Source organism: Manis pentadactyla, chromosome 8, assembly GCF_030020395.1.
Source record: "Manis pentadactyla isolate mManPen7 chromosome 8, mManPen7.hap1, whole genome shotgun sequence".
Taxonomy (NCBI): Eukaryota; Metazoa; Chordata; class Mammalia; order Pholidota; family Manidae; genus Manis; species Manis pentadactyla.
Window position 1 is genome coordinate 84,391,081 of NC_080026.1, and position 16,568 is coordinate 84,407,648.

A 16,568-nucleotide genomic window follows, 5' to 3' on the forward strand; every position below is an offset into this window, starting at 1 on the left:
ATCTTTAACATTTTTGGGTTCCATTGGATATACTTAAAAAATACATTTTAAATTTTAAATTGTGATTATTTTTCATACACCAGCAATTACATCCTTTGTAACCATTAAATGTAAAAACAGATGCCATGTTAAAAACACAGAAGTAGTAAAAATTTTTTAAGCTTCTTTTGTGTTTTGCACAAAATTTTTTGAAAGCTGCTGATTTTGTTATCTAATAGCATCATACTGCAATACCCAGATGCATCCATCTATGTTAAAGGAAGGACATACTTGTAGACTCACTTCCTCAAATTTTTCTCTGATTTCTGCTCTTTCCAATTCCCACCACCCCTCACAGTCCCTCATATGCACCTATAGTTTTCCAGGGCAGACTCAGCTCCTTCTCTAGGTAATTTTTTCTTTAGTTGCATTAATACCATCATTTGAGTGAAGACAACTTCTTTTCCCACTTGGTTCTGGAAATGGTCTCTTTATAAATATTCACCATCATTTTCTCCCTCTTGAGAGTATCCTGGCTATTAATGGACCTTTGCTCTCTCACATAAAATTTTGAATCAGCTTCTCAAGTTATGAAGAAACAAAAAAACAACCCTGTTGGAATTTTTATTGGAATTGCATTGAATTTAGAAGGAAACCGTGTATTTAGGATGTTGGTCATTCCTATCCATGAACATCACATATGCTGCAAATTTAGATCTTCTTTAATGTCTGCCAATTAAGTTCTACACTTTTTTCCTCATGGGCCTTGCACTTTGTTCCATATATTTTTGGGTTCCATATATCTCTTCTTGCTACCATAAATAATGTTTTAAACATATGTCTTCCCTCTGTGGCTAGTGTATAGAATTAAAACAGATTTTCATCTCTTGATGTTATATCCAGATACTTTGCTACATTAAATTCTCTTATATGTGTAGGTTTGGGGGAGTATTCTATGTAGACAACTAAGTATGAATAATAATTTTGTTTCTTTGTTTTCTAATTCTTATTCTCTTTTACCTGACTTACTGCAGAGGCTAGGACAGGCAGCCTAATACAGTGTTAAATGGAAATGGTGATAATGGACATTCTTGTTTTCTTCCTAATTTTAAGGGAAATGTTCCTAATGTTTAACCATTTATTTATCTCACTAAGTATATATTGTGCATTTTGTAACTTTGGATTTATAGCCTTCATTCTTAAGCAGTAACCCTTCAAAAGATACCTCCCTGTTCTCTCTGATCTGTCACTTAAGTACTATGGTAAGACATAGGTTAAATCTCATTCACTGGTCTTAATATCCTAACCTTTATTTTGTATTCTCCATTTTCTTGCCTCTTTGCCCTGAATTCTGAATATTTTTTCATTTGCTATTTCTTAATCTCTTCTTTATCTGTGATTAATTTCCTCTTAAATCCAACCACTGAGTTTCTTTATTTCAAGTCACATTTTTCATTTGTAACAGTTCTGTTTTAGTTACCTTTTAAAATCATCCTGGTCATTTTGGGTAATCTTTGATACTGACTCATTGATGCGATTCTCTTTAATTTCTTTTAATCTTTCTCATAATTATTCTTCATTCTGTATGTAGTCATTGTACTATTTGTAGTTTTGGGGGATACTAATTTGATGTTTCCAATGACATTTACTCATGGTAACTTATTTCCTTGTATTTTGTAACCTGTAATTGGTGTTCATATTTAGCTATTCTCAACTCTCTTCCAGAGGGTTTTGCATATGCTTCTGCTGGGAGCCTAGATACCTGAGATGTTAGCCCAGATTCTTAGGTTTAATATAAGAATTCCAGGTGCAGCTCCTTGTACATGCCACTGGCAGAGCAAAATCATTTGTGTATGTGCATATGCATGTGTGTACAAATAGCTTACAGCTCAGATTTCAACTCAAGATTTTGTTTGTATGTTTTTGTTATTCTATTTTTAGTCCCTTAGAGATTTTTTCTCTTTCCTGAGATCCCAGCAATGCTACAAAAGTTATATTTTATGCAAAATTTGTATTTCATGCACACTTATTCAATAGTAAAAGGAACCATTGCTCATGAAGTCCACCATACTGCTGATATAGAAATCCAGATGAAAGAATATTTTAACACTAAAAGTGTAAGAAGTAGGTAATTGTAAGTAGAGAAGTCTTCAATTGCACACATTTGTTTTTAAGGAAAACTCACCATATTATCTTTGTTTTTCTCCTTCTGCAAGTGGAACCACTTTTGTTAAGGCTGCTCAGTGTCCCAACAAGGTCATATTCCCTGATGTTCATTTCAAATGTGTCCAAAGTAGAAAATGGAGAAGACAGAATTTTTTCAGAGGGTGGAACAAAGAGCCATGGAAAATGAATGGACTGGAAAGCCCTTCCAGGTCTAATCAAGGAACATTTCTCTCCCCTTGGGATAGAGGGTCCTTTCATTATCTGCCCACTGGGATTTTACACTTGCTACAGATCAGCAACTGCTGTGTTTCCCATTTTTCTCCCTTCTAAAGGGGACTAGTTAGTTATTGAAGTTACCCCAAACATGTTTCACCAGGGTACATTGGATATTTGGGGAGCAATGACTTGGGTTTTTAGTTCAAATGTTTTTTGGTTCAAGAAGACCCACATCCAGACATGAGGCACATTTCTCCATGATGCAAGGACTACAAATGTATCACCCGTGGACCTTGCACTTTGAGCTTGTTGTCCACACTAAATGGCATTTTTTGGTTTTCTCCTTCAGAGAGGGCTGAATACTACTGCCTAAAGGCAGGATAGTGAATTAGACATTTAGAAGGACTGACTGTGGTAATCAGTGACATTCAAAAATATCTCTGGTTTGGTTCACTTCCTCAGAGCTTTGCCCACTGCAGCTAGCTGTGACTATCAGGTGTTCTTTGGCCAATGAACCATGAGCAGGAGGGTCTATGCAGCAGCTTTGAGAGCAAGTGTGTAATTTGCTAAAATTTTCTCTCCCTGTGTCCCAATGACAGGCAACTTTCCAGATCATGAATGGTATAATATCCTAGATTTCAGAGTGAGAGAGCTAAAGAAAGCCCCCAGACATCTTTTGATGGATATGCATTAAGAGGAGGAAATGTATGTTTGTTGTTTTGAGCCTCTGGGTCTAGATTGTCCATCACTGAAGCATTACCCACCCCATCCTGATTGATAGAAGTATCAGAGTGAGAGACAGGATGTTAAGTATAGTCTTAGCTCTGCCACCTAATATCTACATGCCATGTCACTTGACGTCTCTAAACTTGTAATATAGGACTCATAATTCTTCCCCTGTCTGCTTCACTGGCTCAATTTTGTTACCCAGTATTTGTAAAAGTGTTTGAAAAATGTAAAGTATGTGCAAATATATGCCAGTAGTATCATTAACAACACTGAGTTGGTTTGTTCCCATTTATATGATGCCAATCCCATGAAGAAAATATTAGGGAAATTATGAAGACTCAAGATTTAAATCAGATAGCAATGGAATGAATGGCTTGATTATTTCAGCATGAAGTAGGGATAATTCCATCTAAAGTATCTAAAAAACTATGCACACCTTCTTTTGTAACTATAAACTTCTTTAAAGAGTCCTTAGTGCTTTTGAAATTTTATTGTAAGTTAAAGAATTGTAACTGACAAAAATAAAACCAAAGGTAATTTTGAAAGAAAAAAGTTTATTTTGACTTAGAAAAATACCATATTTTTTATTTTGTGTAACATCAAGGTGAGTGTTGAGTTAGCTTGCTTATGACAAATTACAGAGCAAAACTTATTAAACTGTTTTGTTTCCAAACTCCATCTGCCTTTCCTTTACCCCCAAATTCTGAGTTCCCAGGGGTTGACCCTTGTCTTCCATTGAGATCACCACATTAGAAAGAATGTATCATGGAGTCTGGTAAAAATGGCCTTCCTAATATTTTCTAAAAGCAGGAAAATATCCTGCGACCATCTTCCAGAATGTGTGAGCCTGTTTAACAGTTCTGCATTGCCTAACACAAACCATAAACTGATCACCAAAGCTGTCTTTGAGAAGGAACTCTGATTCTTATGGGATTGTTGGTTTTGACTTGCCATGAGCTGTGTTATGAATGGCCAGGCATGTAGGGTGGGGCTCCTTGTTAATTTCATAAAGTGTGATGTTGACTGGTACTATCACAGTAATGATGATATTGTGTGATGAATAATTACACATGAAACTCTGAGCTCCTCTCATATATAAGTCATTGAGATTGGATAATTTATCTCTGTCCTTCCTGGCTTTGCTTTGGGAAATACAAAAGATTCAGGATTCATTTTAGACTGTATAAGCTTTACTGATTAGTTATGCTCAAAGTAGGTGTTAAAGAATAGCTACTGCTAAGGGTAACTTATTTTTTGCTGATCACTGTTCTAATTTCTTTCCACTTATTAACTGTGCTATGAATATAATTTCATTTCTTCAAACTATTCTCTGTTACTTAGAGAGATGATCATTTATAACACGCACACTAAATTCTTTAGTTGAAATATGTAAACAAATTGTAAAGTAATATATAGTATCAACAAGAAATTTTTTGTCACTTGTAAATCAGATAGTGCAGTTCTGACTATATGCTAAAGATATAGTCATCAGATACACATCCTTATTTTTTATCTCCTAACAATACCTTCATCTTTTAGAGTTTCATTTCTTTGCTCTGTGGATGTTTCTCCCTAATATAGTATAAATAAAATCTGAGATTTTACCTGCAGGTTTAATCTGTCTGTCTTAATATGTAGCTCTAAATACTTTGAAGAATTTTGAACTAATCATACACTTGATTTATATTCAAAAGTGTCTAACCAAAACAGTCTTTTAAAATGTTGCTGTGTCCATAAAAAGACACTCGTATTAAATAGAAAAGACCAGGCAATTTCTGTGCTGAAGAATTTTCTTCCCAATGCCTGATATATTATTTTTCTGCATACTTTTTATTTAATTGAATTCTACTCTGCTTTGTTGCTTAATAGTTTCTGTTTAAGCTAAATAAAAATTATGTACAAAATCATATGTGTTTTATTATCCAAGGTGAAATTAGTTCCCACTTTAAGACATTATTTACTGGAACTCAATTTGCCTCTACTAACTGTTTCAAATTCATAAATTTAATAAAAAGAATAGTTAAAGAAATCAGGATTACCATAAATTACTTTTTAGCATAATGTGGTTTTAAAAAAACTGACTTTGCCAGTTGAAAATCTGTGGAAAGGAATAAAAAAATTTCTTAAAACCCTTAGTGAATCCTACAAACTTTTTTTTTTTATATCTTAATTCATTAATAGGGGAAACAAACTAATTATTGATTAGGCATGTTATTCATGCCTTATTATTCAAATTAGCATGTTAATCACCTTTTCTTAAACAAAATATTTTCCTTTGAAAAAATTTTGGTTGTTCAGAAAATTTATTTTAATAGAATGACTGGTTAGATTTGTTGAATAAATAGATTTTACCATATGTGTTTTGAATATAAGAGTGGTTAAGCAATTAGCAAATGTGCAAGGTAGATACTATGCTGTTTTTCTAAGGTACAGAATAAAATCTATTGTGTAACAATGTTAGCAAAGAAAGATCTAGGTTGATGTCAATTCTTATGGCTTAATCAGGTTAGAATTTTCATGACTATTGGCAAAATGTATTACAGGACTTTCAGAACAAAGATTCAATCACAGAATTTTAGAAATCAGAAAAGGCCTTTAAGACTATCTAGTTCTATTCCACAGTTTTATAGAAATGGGTAGAAACAATGTAATCATTACAAAATGTTATAAAACTAACAAATAACTTACTACTTATTAGGTACCATTAACATACGACTGGGGCATACTAGCAATCTCTTCCTAAAGATCGTGAGTAATATGATAAATTGCTAACTTTCATTGATGACATATTTGTGTAAACATTGATATATACTGTACAGCATCTTAAGGCACTATTCCTATATCTGATAAAAGAACACTTTGCAAAATGAGTTTCTGATATGGCCTTTTCAATGACAATACTTACTGAAGGACATGAATTGGTTGTTAATGGTGGGCTACCACAATATTTTTCCATCATTTTAAAATGACTGCTTACAGTATTGGCAAAAGTTTCACCAAGGTAGCAAAACATGATTTCCCCAAAGACCGTTTCCTTATGTTCACCTCTTGAGTACAGCAGCAATACATGAAAGGCTCCTGCTAACTATTTGTCTCTCCAGCTGTGAGCCTAAAAGTTGTAAGTGCTGTTGGACTTGCAGACAGTTAAATGGGTAGAAAAGAGTGAGTGAGAAAGAAGAGGTGCCTGCTTGTGAATCTCCTGCTATGCCACTCGTTTTGCTGCCTTCGACATCCAATTGTCATAGTTTATATAAGATTCATTAATCATCCACGACCTCAGAGCTCGTGTCAGTTGCAGTGTCTTTGAAATAGAGTGCTTCCTTGACTGCCCTATGCTAGCTGCACCGGCCACAGGACAAATATATTTGTTCATCCACTGAGAAAGTCGTTTTTTTTCTTTCTTTCAATAGCAGCAATTTTTCTCTTCAAAAATAAAGCAAAATTTAGCTTTTAAGATAAAGCTCTGAACAATAATAGTCACATCTCTTTCTCTCTCTCTCTCTCTACAGCCAAGATCAGACTCAATATAGTTGAATCAATTTCCAGGTTTTATTGAAAAATGCTACAGTTAGAAGTAAAACCTAGCATAGGATTTCATCTGCAGTTTTAAGTCTTTAATTTTTCATAGGAAAAGTACAACAGAAACCTTACCACCTCCACCCTCAGGCTCAATACTCCCGTACGCTTTGCAAAATTCTATGTGTTGAATTAATTTCTCAGGATCATTATTATTTACTTCTGTGGCACCTTTCAAACATCAAATTAACAAGATTAATATCAAAAGGTTCTACAACAGTAAGTAAAATGTCAGTCTGATGCCATAGTAATCAATTTAAAAAATGAGACTAGAAATCTGAATCTATTATTATGATCATATTTATGATTGTATGAATAAAGTTATTCACTCCAGAATGCTAACAAGATGTTTTTCATGTATCATTAAAATAACTTATGTCAAATACTTGGCTAAATTATTGAACTGCTTTCAATATTAATAATTTCATATAAATGTCTAGCAAGAATAAAGTCAAAATTAATTAATGATCAACTAGGATAGATTATTTCTCTTGGCTCTCATTTGCTTTCCTAATAATCAATTTGCTTTTTTCTAAAATGGACCCATATGAAATTCGTCCTAGTCATTTCACACTTCTATTTTTTAATAAACCAAAACTGTTTAAAGAATTAAGTGATTCTCTTGTAAGTCATTAATCCTTATGGCTATTATAAATCATGTTTCATCCTTTAAATTTGATATGCTCATTTTCTCTTTAATTATTGTATAATAATATGATAATATTGCAGTAATTTTATTAGTTCTACTTCTAATAGATTTTGTAAAAACTGATTTATTCTAAAATTAATCATATTTGACTTCATAGTACAAACATCCCTCTCATTATTCCACTATCGATTAGAGAAAACTTATTTTCAAGATGTTTAGCTCTAATAGTATAAAAGGGGACATTAACATCTTTAATTTTGTAATTATTTTGTACTCTGGTTTGGATTTTTGTGACTCAATGTTTGGCACATGAATCTCCCATAAATTTAGGCTACAATTCAAGACATTAAGAATCAAACTCTTTGATTTTCTTTTAGCAGAGGATATAATATTAGCAAGTGTCATGTTATCTAGCAAACTGTAGTAAGAATACAGATCTGAAAAGTCAAGTAAGAATTAAACCTTTGGATATTAGGCATGTTGAAGAGATGGTAGGTTTCTGACAAAGGGTTAAGCTCTTTCATGGTTAGTGTATTTGAAAAAGGTCATTCCCTTTATGTGACTGTATAATATACCACTTCATTTAGCAACCACTAAATTACAGATGAATATTAAAATGGAAAAGAATTGATGAAAATAACTGTACAATAAAGATACAGTAAGCAGCTATTATCCTGAAAACAATTCTTTCTTGAAAATTCTACAAGCCAATAATTCTTAATGTTAAGTTTATCTTTTAATTTAGTTAGGGTCAATTCCTTTCTCACCTACATTACTGAAAATGGCTTTGATTTCATACCTATGTACCTACTCTTAAATTATTTCTATTTACCTTAGTATGATAAATAAATGATATGCTTGGAGAAGCATATACCATTTCTCTAAGCATTTTCTGTACTTTCTAAATATTTGTCCCATTTAAAAATGGAACTGGGGTTTGCTTGCTTAAAATAACAACTTAATCTTTTCAATAACCCTATGATACAAAGTATGCATTAGAGACTTCACATGTAATAATAAAAAAAGCAGAAAGTAATATTTTCTTGGTATTTTTGTTTTGCAGTTATGATGCTTACTGCTTTATGTTCTATCATATTTAATCCTCATAACCCTGAGGCAGGTAAATACAGAAAAGGAAAGGAGGAAGACTCACCAGTTAAGTAATTTGCTTAATTCACACAGTTAATAAGGGACCAACCCAGCCAGGGATTAAACCAGATCTGTTTGATTCTAGAGCTTACTGTACTACCTTTCCAACTGGGATAGAATAGAATAGAATAAAATAGACTAGAACAGAATACAATACAATATAATGCAATACAATACAATATAGTAGGAAAGCCTGTATCTGAGAGAGTTGGAACCATATGTTGCGATAAAGCAACCATTGCTATAAAGTAGAAATGCCAAAAATCTGGACTCTACCCCAGACAAGATTCAGAGAGATGTAAACTCCAAAGGGCTTCCCCATAACCACTCCCATACTTGATCAGCTTCAATTAAGTTAGATAAAGTGGAAAGTGTGAGGAGCAGCTAAGAGACCTCAGAAACAGTCCCTGGGAAAGGAGTGTTGATAGAAACCCAAGATAGGTCGGGGATCCAAATAAGAGGACCTGGGCCTCATTCCTGGGTACAGACTGAAGAAGCAGTAAGGCCCCAGAGAAGAAGGGCGAGGTGGCTAGGTAAGGAGATGCCCTAGAGAAGGGCCAGCAGTTTACCTTGCCTCTCTGTAGGAACAGGAACAGGAACAGACGGTTTCACACCCCCTTCCATGCCCAGAGCAACAGCCCTCTCAGAGCCCAACAGCATGGGAGCAGCGTGCAGATCCCAGGACATCTTGAGGGTGGCACTGAAGTTGCAGAGAAAGCGTTGGACCTAAGGGGAACTTGGAGGCAAGACAGTCGCCATCTCAGCATATGCCACTCAAAGTAGAAGTTGCTGAGGCCAGGAACCCCTCCCAGAGGCAGTGACAATATACAAGATTGCCACTGCAAGTGGAAAGAGCAGGCATGAACTGAAGGATCACCACAAAATGAAATTTTAAGACTTAGTAGAAATATGTATACCTTGTTCACATAAATGGAATCTTTAAATAGAAACTGATGCAAGGGTTGTTTTTCCTTCTTGCTGTGTAACAACCCTTGATTGAAGAATTTACTTATTTCATTTTTCTATTATTTAATCTGTGACATCATCAGCCTGGGGATTTTAAATATTCATTTTGTTGGGGAGGGAAGTTTCTGATCATTGTGCTTGCCCACAGCCATCATCCATTCACTGCGTCTGCTCTCCCTTGTGATGTGGAAGCCAACCCCCGGTGACCTGCATCTCCCAGGCGCTTTTGCTGCTGGCTTCTGGTTGGTTCCACCAGGCGGAGGCACTAGCAGTAGTTGGAGGATGGAGTCGTAGAGAGGCTGGCATTTCTTCATCATCCCCTCCTACTTTGAGTGGTGGCTGTGCCCCTTCCCTGGCTCAGCCTTCACTCCAAGGCTCCAACAGCCATTGGACTTCAGTGCTGTCATTTCCTCCCTTTGCCCTTCAGGTGTATGGGCCCCAATGGCTTCCTCTGTTGCTGGACCCTTGGTACCTCATCATGCCTTATTATTTCCCTTCACTCTGCTCACATCTCTGGTAAGAGGCCCTTCATTTGAGTCTTTTGCATCTTTTGAGTTGGATTCTCTTTCCTGAAGGTATCCTGTCTGATGCAAAAGATTATTGATTTATTTTTACATTTTGAATTTAGAGTGTCTTGGTGGGAGCTAATAGAGATTCAGCTGGGAACTAAAGCTCCCTTGAGCCACTGCTTGGTAATGTTCTGGGCATACAGTTGTGAATAAACCAGATGTGATTCCTGACCTGATAGGACTTCTAACAGGAAAGAAATTGCTAATGTGTAAGTCCTCATTTCTCAAGATGTGGTCCTGCCTCAGAATGTACCTAGTATGTTCATTCAAAACTGATACCCAGGCCTCACCAGGACTCCTGATCTTATTTTTCCCATGGACATTGATATTCAAACTTCTTGGTGTATCACAACCATTTTTTAAAATATATAAAGTAAATAGTTCATTTAATTAGCATAAAATTATTTTAGTACATTTAAAATATTTCAACAGTATTATACCTATTAAGGATAACATTAAATCAAAAATTAATATTTGGATATTATGAATGCAAGTTGCAGTCATAAAGTCCTTTAAACATTCACATTTGGCAGGAGAGTGTTATAAAGTGCTGAGAAAATTTGGATTCACAGAAGCTAGTAATGGAAATTGTACTACTTTTCAGCCACTCCCCTTACAGTCTCAGGGTGTTCTTTATTCAACTAAACAGTAATGTTTAAGATTTAAAAGTAATTTCACTTCTTAGTCTTAGGAAAATAAAATTAACTTACATGGTAGCAGGTAGGTAGATCTCCAAGTTGGGATTTTTAAACCAAGTTGGACAGTTGTAAAAAATAATTAGAAAATGTTTTACAAAGTGAAATTTGAATCAAATAGTTCAGAAAGTACTTCTGTGGAACCCCAGGGTTGGTCAAGGGCACTGCCTGAAAACTACCATACTGGGCACTGTGTCAGATTTTGCTCTACTTAGTAAGATAGTGATTTAGCAATACTTTTGTTAAGCTGGAAGTCAACAAATTTAGATTAAAGAGAATGCACTGTGTTTTTCCTGGGCAATTAGCTTAGTAATTAATAACCTAAATCACTCAGTAAAAAAATTAAAATGTTAATATAGGGATAGTGTATGAGGCTAAAACTATTAGAAAAGACATATCTAAATATTTCTAAATTCTCTATTATGGAAAATATTAAACATAATTCAAAGTGAAGAGAATGACTGAATGAATTCTCGTGAACCCATCTCCTGTCTTTAACACTATCAAATCATTACCAGGCTTGTTTTTATCTATATTGGTGCCCACCACCTTCTTCCAGACCGGCCTGGATCAATTTGAAGCAAATACCAAACAGCATATCATTTCTTCTAAAAGTATTTCAGTAGGCTCTGTAAAAGATAAAATCTTTTCTTTAGGAACATAACCACAATCACTTAATTCCAGTAATTCCTCATTATCATCAAATATCAGGTCAGTGTGTTCATAGCTCTTATTGTTGCATAATAGTTTTATACTATGTATTCATCAGGGCCAAAATATGTTCCATACACTGCAATTGCTTGATATGCCTCTGAAGTCTTTTCTAGTTTCTTTTTCTCTCTTTCTTGCATAATATTTGTAGAAACAAAATAGGTCATTTTACCTATAGGATTTCTCACAGTGTAGAATTCGTTGATTGCATCTCCCTTTCCTCCGTAGTCTGAGTATCTGGTAAATTGTAGTAGGCTGTAGAGCAGGATTCTCAGTCTGGGTATTGTGACCCCCAGGAGACAATTCTCAATGCCTGGAGACATTTTTGGTTGTCACAGAGAAGGGAAATGTTACTGAGCATCTAGTGGGCAGAGGCCAGGTGAATCGCTAAACATCCTATATTACATGGAACAGCCCACTCTCCCAAAAAAGAATTATCTGGCTCAAAATGCCAATAGTGCCAGAATAAAATACTCTAGGGGCATGGTCAAATTCAAGTTTAATTTTTTTCTCCCTATTATTTTTCAGTTTATCGAAATAGTTTTGTCCTCTTCATTTTTTTAGGCACTAAAACTTTGCATTAAATCAATTTTAATTATTTTTAACTTATAATTTGAAGCATACCATAGATTAAAAAAAACATTCAAATGACTTTAGAAAAAGTTCTAAACTACAATTAGGATTAGTATTCACCTTGGTTCCCTGATCAGATTGTATTTTATTCATGAAACTGTCATCACACTCAGAAGAGTTTGGCCTCTCAGTGTAATTGTGATGGGGGTACCAGGCTCATTTTTTATACTATTCATTCCACGTTAGTCTACCTGCCCTTGCTGATAGCTATTTTCTGAACCCACTATGAAAAATGAGAAAATTTAACATTTATAAAATTGCCTGCAAAATTCTGAGAAAATTCAGTGAAAGGCAGTAACAAGTTTGCTTCTCATTATGTACAGCTATAATTAAATTTGAAAGTAAAAAAGCCATCTGTCCTGGCGTTTGAAAAAATAAAGCAACAGTATTTAGAAAAAACTGGAAAGAAGATCTAACTTACAAATGATTCAAGTCTTTGAAAGTTAGTCACTGAAAAATGCACTAAAGAAATACATTTTTTTTTTTACTGGAGGTAGCCTAGTTTTTTTTGTTGTTGTTAAGAGAAGAAAACTTCTGAGTCCCAATTCTGTCAGTCAACTGAGTGCAGCTTTTATATCTTTATGCTCTATGCTCTTTTTCTGTTAAAAAAAAAAAGAAATTTAAACAGTGAGCAAAGGAATGACATGCATTTTCCAAACGTGTCCTAGTCTTATTTTTATCTCAAAGATTGAAAACAAGATAAAGAGTCCTATGATATATTAACTGATTCTATGTTGACACTGCACCAAAACCCTGTCTGAGAGATAACACTTCAGTTATCTTCTTGGTAAGTGCATGAATATTTGGGTCAACTTATATGAAAATATGAATGGCAAACCCATATTTTAAAAATGAATAACCTTTAAATTTTTTGTTTCTTTGGTAATAGTACCCCAATTTGTAAGAAATTTATCTTCAGTATTTTGTAATTTGTAACAAAAAGTAAACTTTAAATTGAAGTATTTTATAATACATGATTGGTTACAAAGGACGGACACTAATTCTGAGTAGCTTAAATGAATGAACTATTTTTCCTCAGGCACTTGAAAAATCCATGGGTAATCAGTGTGGTAGACTCTGCTAGTGGTCTATCACCCCGTTCTACCTTTCTTTTTTTTTTTCTTTATTTCTGGAAGGGCCTATCGCACTGTGGAGATGAAAACTGACAGATGTACACTGTGAGTAAAATTGTAATATTTCCAGAATCTCTCACCTGGCCTTAGTGAATCTCTGTATCAATAGGTGTTTCCAAGGGATGGAGAGAAGTAGGCCATCTCTATATCAATAGGTAATTATGTGGGCGAACCAGGGCATATCTGGACCAGAGAGGTGGGGTGGGGCCCCTTTTTTTCTGCAACCAGGTTGCAAGAGACACGGGAGAGCAGCAGTGGACAGGAGAGCAAAAGTGGAGGACTGCTTGTAAGCAATAAACAGGTTTCTCCCACTTTATTTTTCCCTTTGACTGATATCGGTTTCAAAGGTATTTTGCCCCAGGATTTTCCCCTGGAGTTACATACACTTGCTCAGCTTCCCTTTCCATCTGCATATGGGCGTGTGACCCAATTCTGGCCTAGGAGTCCTAAGGAGAAGTCACCTTGGGACTCTTGGAAAGATCTTCTTTCTTGACAAAAAGCCTTAAGGAAAAATTTACTTTTCTTCCCTGTCTTTGGTCATGGGTATGTGTAGATGTGATTCAGTGGTTAGACAACAGGTGTGGGCCAAGAGCCCTGATTTGTTCTTTGTGCTAGAACAATCTACTTCTGAAATCTTTGATATATGAGGAAAAGAAATGTTCACTTTTAATGGAATGTTTTCTTATTTGTAGTCAATGGCATTTTCATTGATATTGCTGACTTCAGGAATGGCTGGGTTCAAAAGCTTAAGGGATAGTATCAAATCTTTATTTATTTATAGAGGAAAAAAGAGGCATGACTTTATCTCTTGACATCTTTTGTTTAATAAGTACAGATTTATTCTCCTTCTTGACTTTAGACTTTGGTCATGCTATCAAAGCGCTTTTGCAAAACAACACTCCCCTCCTTAAACTTACATTATTATAAAAAATGTATCCTAAGGTTCATATTAAGTTGGGATAGCCATATTTAGACACAACTTGCATTTTCTCTTAGAAGACATCTTCCTCTATAGAAATAAAGAAGATTCTCATCTCTTTCCCACCCTCTTTTGACTACTTTAAAACAGCATCAGCAGCATTGATTAAAGCTGACATCTGAATATGAGAGAGAAACTAATATTTGTTGGACACATATTGAAAGATTTCAGTTTTGAGGCTTAGCATTTTTAGTGTCCCATATTTGTTATTAAATTCAAGAAAGTATATTCAAGAAAGAAGGCATTTATTATGCTTCTGTTATTCTTTCAGAAATGAGAATGGAAAGAATAGAAATGAGCTTTGAAAATATTTGAAACTATATAGATCTAGACTGCTACTGTGGACATTTATTTCAAAATTTTAAAGCAAACATAAAGGAGTGCAACAATGTCACACATATTATTAACTGTGATACATTGATTTGAAAATATTCGTTATGACCAATAATGAGAGGAACAGAATTCTCTATTTGTTTAAGTGATCAGAAAACTCATTTGGAGGAATAATGGGCTTTATCTGGGAATCTGACACAGGAAACTATTTGAGGACATACTCAGCTATGTAAAGTTTATCTCTGTTTTTGCTTTTACTGGGAAGTTTCAACCTTTTGTAGATGAACCCAGGTAATGATTTTGGGAAGTAGACTGTTCTGAGGTTGTACTGAGCTAACTGGATATTTAACTTGCTGCAGTCAATGAAGTAGAACAGCTAGAACAGGAAAATGAGAAATTTCCACAATTTAATATATGGGATAAAACAGCTCACTTTATATTATTACTCTGAACAAAAGGAAAGTCCCCTCTTCTGAATTCAACACCATTAAAGGAAGTTCTCTTAAGATTTGTCACTCTATAAGCCCCCCACTGTATTGTTCCCACCTGTTCTTCACTCATCATCTCAGCTACTGCCAGAGCAGTGGAGAAAGGGACAGTGCAGTGGAGAAAAGAAACTGAGATCACTAGCCCTTCAGTAAATTGTGCTGGACAACTTGAGTGTCTGTGTGGAAGAAAATATGCCACAGTTATATTGTAGATCTAAATATGAAAGACAAAACAATAAAGCTTTTAGAAGATAACATAGGAGAATATTTTCATAACCTCACTAGGGAAAGATCTTTAGAAACAGAATAATTAGAATACAGATATGGATATTCATCATCATTATTTATAATGGCAAGAAATTGGGAATAATCTAAGTATTCAATAATCACTGATTACTTAAATCATGAATAGAATTAATATTACCATGCAAGTAATATTTTCAAATAATATTTAATAATATGGAAAAATGTAATATTAAGTGACAAAAGCATCATCCAAACTATAAGGGTTAGTTACTGGAAATACATACAGAAAATATTATCTCTGGCCTATCAGTCAGCTTGCTACAGGATATGGTTGGCCTACTCTGACTAAGTACTTTGAGGAACATTTAATAAAGGGACTATTTACAAAGGTGTGGACAGAATTTAAAGAGAGCAACTGACAGGATCTAGAGAGAGTCACTGCATGGAGTGAGGCCTTTTATAGGAGCTGGGGCCTTTTATAAGGAGATACAGCCAATCCCTGGAGGGCTACCAGGGAGGGAACAGAGTGTAAATACCCCAACATCTCTCTCCTCTGCCCTTCAGTTTCTTGCTGGTGCCTCCCATTAGCCAAATCCAACTGGAAACCAGAAGATAAGGGGTCTGTTAATGCAGCCAATACAGATGAGGCTCCCAGAACCTGAAGCAGGGCAAAGAAGGGTGGAAAGTAGATTTGCAGGGGCAAAGGGAGGTATCCAGCACATCTGGGTAATAGCACACTGGGTGATGATGACTTCGTTCTTTATAGTTTTTTCCTTCAAATTTCAAGAAGTAGCACGTATTACTTTTAAAAGGGAAAAATGTGTTATTAAACCCTAGATATATTTTCTTAATATCTAAACATAGTGTGAGGTAGAGGTTAAGGGGGCATGTGTATCCAAAAGGAGTTAGGAAGCATACACATGCACCCTTTCATTATAAAATCCTCCGTTTTAACACTGAAAGCACCTCAATGCCCATCCACAATAGAGTGGATAAATAAAATAAAAGCACATTCCCACAATGAATCCTCTATGTCAATATATAGAATAAAACCAGATGGCTTACTTAGAAAGCCCTGGCCCTGCCCATCTCACCAGCATATCTTCCTCTTCCTTTCTGCTTAAGCCATTGACTGTTCTGTTCCTCAAGGGTGTCACTTCATCTACCTTAGAGTCTCTGACATAGGTGTTTCTTCTACCTGGAATGAAGATCTCCCTGTCTTTCCATGGTTGGCTACTTCTTATCACTTAGATCTCATCTTAAATGACACCTCTTCAGAGAGGGATTCCTTACCACCCCATGTAAAATAGCTCTCAAATCAACCTGTTTTAATGCTCTACTTTAGTGTATA